Raw genomic sequence first — 8940 nt, forward strand, 5'->3', positions numbered from 1 at the left:
ATACTAATTGGGTTCCCCAAAATAGATTGCAGAAGAAAGTCTGCACCTAGATTCTGGGAACTTGCCCACAGTTAATTCTGATTGGTGAATAAAGATGCCAGCCTCCAATCGCAGGGAAGGGGAGAGAGAGAAAGAGAGAGAGAGAGAGAGAGAGAGAGAGAGAGAGAGAGAGAGAGAGAGAGAGAGAGAGAGAGAGAGATGGGAATTAGGGTTCCTGGGCTTGGGTCCTCGAGCAAGCAGGACAGAGAGGTCTCCCATGCCTTAGGAGAATGTGTAGGAGGGGAGACAGAGGCTGCCATGGAAGGGAAATAACATGCACAAGGGCAGAGCTGCTGTATACAAAGGATAAGAGGTCATGGCCCGGAGTGCTGCTTCTTGGAGTCAAGAACAGCCAAGATGAAGCATAGAAAGTAGTAAATAGTAACTTGGCGTTATAGCTGGGAGGTGGATTCTAACAGCATGGAGGGTAGGCAGCTGCCCAGCTATGGGCTGCTTAACATATAGATGTTGGGCGTGTGTCTTTCATTCGGGAACAGAAACCATTGAGGTGAGTAACCCCGCGTCGGGATTTACTAATTTTTTTTTTTTTTTACTACAGTGGACCTCAGCTGAGGATTTGCCTCCATTGCATTCGCCTGTGGACAGATCAGTGAGGCATCTTTTGGAATAATGATTGGTGTGTGGAGGCCCACTGTGGATGGCGCCACCTCTGGGTGGGCAGTCCTGGTTACAGAAGAAAGCACGTGGACCAAGCAATGAGCAAAAAGCCAGTAAGCAGTTGTTCCTCCATGGCCTCTGCTTCAGTTGCTGCCTTCAAGTCTCTGCCTAGAGTTCCTGCCCTGACTTTCTTCTGTGATGGGCACTGATCAAGCTGAAGTTAACCCTTTCCTCCCTGAGATAGTTCACACAGTATTTCATCAGAGCAAAGAGAAGGAAGTGAGACAGTTCCACCCTGCCTTGCTTTGTTTTCTTGCAACAAAGTCTCACACTTACACCCCAAACATACCAGTCCAGCTGGTGGACCAGGGAACATCGGAGATGCATCTGTCCACCTCTCTGGTACCAGGATTCCAGGCCACCATGTCTGACTTTAATTTTTTAACGTGGTTTCTAGGGACCGAACTCAGACACTCATACTTTCATGGCAAACACTTCTGGCTAAGCCAGCTCCTTAGCCCAAGAAAGCCACCTTGAAACTTTGAAAGCAATTCCTACGTCAGTCCACAGTCTCTATTTAAGGTGCACATTCCTTCCATGACATTGCCATGTGGGTTAAATTTCTAATCAGAAGACAGGAAACCACGTTGAGATATGAATAATTTTGTATTGTTTCTCAATAGGGCGGCATTTTGCATTTGTAAAATGTTAAGTTTCTGGAAGAAACCTTATCTGCCATATGCTCCACAAAAAAAAAAAAAAAAAAAAAAAAAAAGGAAATACCTTTAGTCCATGAAGTATAGCTTAACACCCCCAGTCATCATGAAGAAGGCAGGGGTGGATATCATCTGTGTTGTGTGGTCCTGAGAAAGGTCAGATATTAAGCAGATATTTATCAAACATTTAACGGGAAGAGGGGGAGATAAAAGAATGTCACTTTAAAATTATATTGACTTCACTCTTCTTTGGGCAGAAACATTTTAAATAATATTCCATTGTCCTTCCTGGTGTGTGTGTTTTAATTGTTGTATCACATCCACCTCCTGGGACCTTGGCCCTTATTTGAGTGTGTGGTTTCTAATTGCTAAGGAGGTCCTGGGGAGGGGCTGCCAAAGTGGGATTCCGATAGGACAGAAGATGAGTTCAAATGAGGCTGTTAATAACTCTGGCTTTAGAAGGGCAAAAACAATAAATATATCTGCTGGGAATGTGTCTTGTCACAATAATATAAAACCAATCAGTATCACTTAATCCCAAGGGTGTGATTTACTTGGGAAGAAACACCAAAGCACACACAACATCAGTTCAACAGCCCAGCCATCTCCCAGGACTCTTGGCTCATCCATCTTTCTCATCCTACTGCCCTCAGCAGATTGGCTATAATGTAGTCACAAGATGGCTGCTGCATCCCCAGAGAACACATCACACTCCTCCAGAGCAGAACTCCAACACTGGACGGGAGGAAGAGGAAGAGAGTTGAAACTGTCTTGGATAGCTCCCTATTTTTGACAGTCTGAAAAAAATCTTTCCTCAGAAGACTTTTGGTGTGTCTCAGTGAGTCTTCTCATGCACCTCAACACCAGTGACACGCACAGAACAAAGCTAGCATGAATGATTCAAACTAATCAGGATGCCCTCCGTGGATTAAATGATAGAAAGTCAGTTATCCTCATATCCAAATGAAACTGGCTATTTGCAGTGATAATTTTGGTGGATCTAAAAACATAGAAATATTATGAGTTTGTTTTTGTTTTAATCCAGGCTGTGGGGTATGGGTTTGCTTCCGATTGTCAAGAGTGGCTGACTATGATTTGCCTCGTGCTCTAGCAGGGGCATGATTTTGCCAGCAGCAGATAGATTTTGCAAGTGTGTAACATTTGGAATGCTGGAGACTTTTCAGAGAACATATAAATGCTAGAGCCCCATAGGTGGGCTGCTGTTGGTTGCAGTTTGTTAAAGAGTCATGTCCAAGAAGAAATTAAACATCCTGACAATGAAGATCAAAATGCCCCCCAAGGAACTCGATGCACCTAATCAACAGGAGGTCGTCTAATGGTAATAGAACCCCTTTCCCTCTCTCCTCTTATCTCTCCTATCTAGTGTTAGGGGGTTGAATGTGAAAGAAGGAGAACCTACAAAGTAGCAAAAGGAGGGCTAGAACAATTGAATGAAGGTCCATTATCAGCCACAAAGTATAAGGCCTGTGTATCAGGTAACAACAGAGACAATTTTAGGAAACCAGTCAATTTGATGCCACTGTAATTTAAATGGAATTTAGCAGCTCTGGAAAGAGATATCTTCCCTTCCCATCATTTGGGGACAGGTTACAATTCAAGGGGATATCCTTGTTTGTTCCATATGTCTCAGTCTCTCTCTCCTTCCTCACAATCTTGTGTCTGAAGTGGAAATTTCTGGTTTTTCTGTGATGCAGACTCATGTGGGGTTTCGTTAAGGTGAGTCACATGATATTTAGAGAGATTACCAGTATGACTCAGTAGACACTGATGGGGTGCTTGCATTGTTTGCCCTGCAATCCCTCCTTGGTCTTGATTCTCACTGACCTTAATTTTATTGAGGTGTGGCAGAGAGCTCCTGTTATTCCAGCTGGTTCTTATCACTCCTGCTGACTAGTGCCAGTTTGGTGGAGGCCTGACTGTTTCATCTAGATTGTGCTACCAGTGCTGATTTGTGTTTGGTGACATTTTTTTTTCAACTGGACTATTGGTATACTGACACTACTCTACTGGACTGCCGTTGTTCTGACAGCTCAGATTGGATTTGCCCCAAAGAACTACTTCTAAACAGGTCCACATCCACTTGCCCTATTTATCATCTTTTGCCCCTACCTTTTGTCAGTGCTAGAAGGGGGCTCTAAGCATTTGAGAACTCTTGTTAAAATAGGTTAGAAAAAAATCTTAGTCTACATGTATCCCCATATAATGAAGGGGTGTCAGACTCGTTTCCATTACAACTTCTTTTCCCTTGCATCTGTTTTTGCAGCTATCTCCTCTTTAAAGAAAGTGCTCTGGGTGTTTTCTGAGGAAAATTCATTATATGCATGGATGTTTAATAACATGTTTTCCCATTTGTGTGTATACATGTATGTATATATGCTATGCGTGTATGTTTTCAATGTGTGCAGCATGCAGGCCAGAGGATCAATTTACCTTGGTTTGACCCATGGTCTCTCTGTGGCCTGAATCTCACCAGTACAGGCCAGAGGGCTGGCAATAAATCCCAGGAATTCTCCAACTCCTGGTACAAGAACTTATACCCATGCTTAGATTTTTACCTTGTGTCCAGTCCCTCAGGTTTCACCCCAAGCTGACTCCCTCATCCCAAGCAGTGTGTTTGAAAAGGAAACATTAAGGAACTATTAGGACTAGTGGACCGACCAGAGTGATTTAAGGACCATAAGGGCATTGCACTCAAAGAGTGGGAAATCAGAGCATTGAGATGAGAATTTTAAAAGGAAACATGTGACAGCTTTTAAAACCTCCAGGACAACCCAGAGCCTATTAGGGAAAGCTGAAAACTGTGTCTTCACACACTCAAGATAAGAATCAACAGAAACCCAAGCTTGTTTCAGATTATTTCCTATGAAACTGCATAAGCTTGTTTCTTATTTAAGAGGCATAAGGCCGTTTCCCTCTGATGCTGTCCCTACTACACCAAATGAAGCAGGGACCGGCCCCTACAGCTGTGGGTTTGTGTGTGGACAGTACCAGATTGTCTCTCATCCCTGTCCACCCAAATGTCATATTTGCACTTCCAATTTACCAAGTGACAGGAATGGCTGGCTATCACTTCTGAAGATAACTAGGAATGTGCAAGGTCAAGAGAATAATGCATTGATTTTCATCCTGAAATTGGTTAAAATAACATTCTCATTTCCTATTTCGTTAGATGGGAAAGCCTTGTGCAGACCGGGCCCTATTGGACAATAGAACAAGAATTGCAATAAGACCAGTATTATCTTGAAAAACATCTACATGAGATTGGTCTCCAAGACAAGTGGTGTGTGTGTGTGTGTGTGTGTGTGTACATAAACTCATGTTTCTGTATGTGCATGCATGTAGAGCTCAGAGTACAATTTTGGGTGCCATTCATCTTTGATATAGTTTTATTTAGTCAGGAAGACACATACATTCTACAACACATATGTAGAGACCAAGGGACATGTTGTAGGATTCAGTCCCATCTTCAACCTGGTGAGTCTTGGGGATTGAACTCAGATCCTCAGGCTTGGTGGTAAGTGCCCTTGCATGGTGAGCTATCTTGCCAGTGCCTGTCTTGGTTTTTGAGGTAGGTTTTTCTCACTGGGATCTGGGAACTGATGCCTGTGATGGTTTGGGCGAGTGTGTGCCTGTATGCCTGTGTGTGTGTGTATGCATGTATGTTCAGCTCAGAGAGTGGCAGCTTTAGAGGGTATGGCCCTGTTGGAATGGGTGTGGCCTTGTTGGAGTTAGTGTGTTACTGTGGGTGTGTCCTTTAAGACCCTCATCCTAGCTACCTGAAATCCAGTATTCTCCTAGCAGCCCTCAGATGAAGATGTAGAACTCTCAGCTCCTTCTGAACTATGCCTGCCTGTATGCTGCCATGTTCCCACCTTGATGGTAATGGACTGAACCTCTGAACCTGTAAGCCAACCCCAATTAAATGTTGTCTTTATAAGAGTTACCTTGGTTATGGTGTCCGTTCATAGCAGTATAACCCTAAGTAAAACATTGACTCTGGGGTGGCCAGTGAACTTCAGAGGTCCCCAGATCTCTGTCTCCCTGATTCTGGGGTCAGAGTGCATGCTACCACTTTAGACTTGTAAGTTGGCTCTGGGGATCCAAGCTCAGGTCTCCATGCATGTACAGCAAGCAGTTTACCTACTGACCTACATCCTTTAGCTAACAAATGGGTTTAAAAGGAGATAAAGGTAGATCCCAGGTGCCTGACATCAGGGAAGCTGAGCTCAGGTGCACACTAGGGCAGCTGTTGCAGGGTGAGGGACATGGTACAGGGGACATTAGGGCCAAGGAGACATACCAGGGGCATGCTTGGGACTTACATTGCCTGTGCTGCCTCCACACAGAAGCCTGATGATGTCGGTGCAAGGTGGAGGAGAGCCATCTCCATCGATAGAGGTTGCTGTGATCTCAATGTCTCTCCTATCCCAACCCTAGGAAGATGTCACCTAAGATGACATCATTGGGAAGCAGCACTTTGGAGGGTGTGACTTCAGTCACAAAGATGGACTCCTCCTCTGTGTTATTGGTGCACCTATGTTTAAAAAGAACCCCCAGAGAGCTTGCTGGACCTTCTCAGACCAGAAAAATATAGGCAGAACGCACCATCTATAAGCCAGGTAGCAGGCTTCAGTAAATTTGCCAGGGCTCTGATCTTGGACTTGAATCCTCATCATCAGCCTTCTAGTCTCTGAGTCTGTAGTGACAGCAACCTGGATAGTTCCTGGGTGAGGCAGGGATCAGCCAGTAGAGGGGTGAACATACAATGTGCTTCTTGACTTCTAGTGAGAACAGAATGCAGATGAATGCTTCAAGGCTAAGCAATAGGAGTGGCACGGCTTGGTTAATGACCAGCCTAAAATATAAAGCAAACAAGAATAATAATTTGTATGAGAGACATGGCAGACATGATCACTAATCTTGTTTGCTGACTTGAGTGGCTCTGAATTCAATGAAAATGCACGCATCTTGGCACTCTTGTGAGGGATTTTCCGATCAGGTTATTTGAATCAGGAAAATTTGCCATAAGAGTGGGAGGGATCTTATGGTTGCAACCCAGATTTAAGAATGTGAAAGAAGGAGGCTTTGATTTTTGTCTGCCTGCCTTCACAGTCACTGGTAAGTTCATCTTTCGTGTGGCTGGTGTATTCCTTTGCTAATATATGAACCACCTTTTCTGATATCTCATTGTATACTGAAGACCAACGCCTACAGGAAACTCACGTGCTTTCTGGACCAGGTGAAGATACCTGAGACATCAAGCATCATAGATTTAGCAGCCAAAGAGCTTCTCAGTACCCTTGCATGAGACAGCCATCGTTAGATTATCCAGACAGTGTCCTGTAAGCCAAATTACCTTCTAATGTGTTTGGTGGTTTGAATAGGAGTTTGCCACCATAGACTCATGTGTTTGAATGCTTGACCCATGAGGAGTGATACTATTAGGAGATGTGGCCTTGTTGGAGTAGGTGTGACCTTGTTGGAGTGGGTGTGGCCTTGTTGGAGTGGGTGTTCCCTTGTTGGAGTAGGTGTGGCATTGTTGGAGTGGGTGTGGCCTTGTTGGTGTAGTTGTGGCACTCTTTGAGAGGGTGTGGCCTTTTTGGAGTGAGTGTGGCCTTGTTGGAGAGGGTGTGGCCTTGTTGGAGTGGGGGTGGCCTTGTTGGAGTAGGTGTGTCTTTGTTGGAGGAATTGTGCCACTGTGGTGGCTGTGCTTTGAGATTTGTATATACTCAAACTATGCTCAGTGGTACAGACAATCAATTTCTGCTGCCTGTGCATCAAGAAGTTTGGGCCCCTCAAGCACCAAGTCTGCCTGGATGCTCCCATGATTCCTGCCATGATGATAATGGACTGATCCTCTGAAACTTTAAGCTAGCTGCAATGGAATCTTGTAATTTATAAGAGTTACCTTGGCTGCTGTGCCTGCAGCCATGAGCATGCTCAGGCGACAGAAGAGGTTTGCATCTAATGTCCTCCACTGTGCTAAAAAGAAGGTCCAGTTGGATACCAATGAGACCAATAAAATGCCAACTCCCGTCAGCTGATCAGGAAGCTGATTGAAATTGGCCTGATCATCTGGAAGCCTGTAACTGTCCATTCTCAGGCTCGCTGCCAGAAAAACACTTTGAAGGGCAGGCACATGGTCATAGGGAAGAGAAAGGGTACTGCCAACACTTGGGTGCCTGAGAGGGTGACCTGGATGAGAAGGATGAGGATCCTGCACCAGCTTCTCAAGAGATCCTGGGAATCTAAGAATATTGGCCACCATATGTATCATAGCCTGTACCTGAAGGTCAAAAGGAATTTATTCAAAAACCAATGGATTCTTATGGAGCAGATCCACAAACTGAAGGCAGAGGAGGCCCGCAAGAAGCTACTGGCTGACCAGGCTGAGACACACAGGTCTAAGAACAAGGAAGTACAAAAACACATGCGAGGAGCACCTCCAGGCCAAGAAGGAGGAGATCATCAAGACGGTGTCCAAGGAGGAAGAGACCAAGAAATAAAGTTTCCTTCACGTCTGTGCTTAGTGACCTCACTGTGGCATCACATGATCATTCATTAAAATAAAACAAGCCTTAAAAAAAAAAGGGTTACCTTGGCTGTGGAATCTGTTCACAGCAATGGAAATCTAACTAAGACAATGGGTAATCATTCTGCCATTTCTGTTTCTCTGGAAACCCTAATACAACAGCGCTCTAGAGAGAGGAACAAGTATCAACCAAACAGCATAAATTCCAGTTTACTTTTCTGGTGAATATAAAGTTGTTGTGTTTTTTCTTTTTTTTTAAAAAACAAATTTGTTGATTTTTTGTTTTTTTGGGGGGATGTTGTTGCTGCTGCTGCTGTTGTTGTTGCTGTTGTTGTTGTTATTAAAGAAGAAACACATTAAACCTCTACATCCCTGACTAGCTGGCAAAGCCCACATCAGCTAAAGTGATTAAGGCATTAGGAATGTGTGTACACAAAAACAGAAAGTTATTCCTGTCAAGTTCAGATGAGAGACAACATCGGCCATGTGGGCTAGCCTAGAGCCTCAACCATTTAACACAGACAAATCAAGACACACTGTCAGCAGCCTGTCGGCCCATCAGAGACTAGGGCCTGCGTGTTGTGTTGTTATTTTCTTTTATGAATTTTTGCAGCCACCCTGCTCATTAATCGTATTTATAATGTTAACTTTGGAACTTTTTTTTTTGGCTCATCAAATATTTCCTTAATGAACTGTCAGCTCACCACCCTCCCCCATCTCCATTGTAATGACTTTCAAATTAAGTTCATCTGGACCACGGGGGTTTTTAGAACCCTATGATTACAGAAAACACGGGAAAAAGAACCCCTTTCATTGTATTTGAAGAAAGACATATTCATCCACCTGTCGCCTTCCCCCAGTGCTGACTTTTCGCATGCTCAATGCTGAGACCTCTGCTTCATGGGCACCATCAGAGCCATGAGATGAACACTTCCAAACCAGGAGGCATTATACTGACATGACCATACGGTTCTCCCTCACCTACAGCCACTGATTCCAAACTCCTGGTGTCAT

The 8940-nt window shown here is 44.3% G+C and overlaps 1 pseudogene; it reads left to right on the plus strand.

The window, feature by feature from the left end:
* The first annotated feature begins 7324 nt into the window (after nucleotides 1-7324).
* On the plus strand, nucleotides 7325-7900 carry LOC134484300 (large ribosomal subunit protein eL19-like; annotated as a pseudogene).
* Nucleotides 7901-8940: the final 1040 nt, after the last annotated feature.

The sequence above is a fragment of the Rattus norvegicus genome, chromosome Y (assembly GCF_021556685.1).
Source record: "Rattus norvegicus strain SHRSP/BbbUtx chromosome Y, alternate assembly SHRSP_T2T, whole genome shotgun sequence".
In the NCBI taxonomy this organism is placed as follows: Eukaryota; Metazoa; Chordata; class Mammalia; order Rodentia; family Muridae; genus Rattus; species Rattus norvegicus.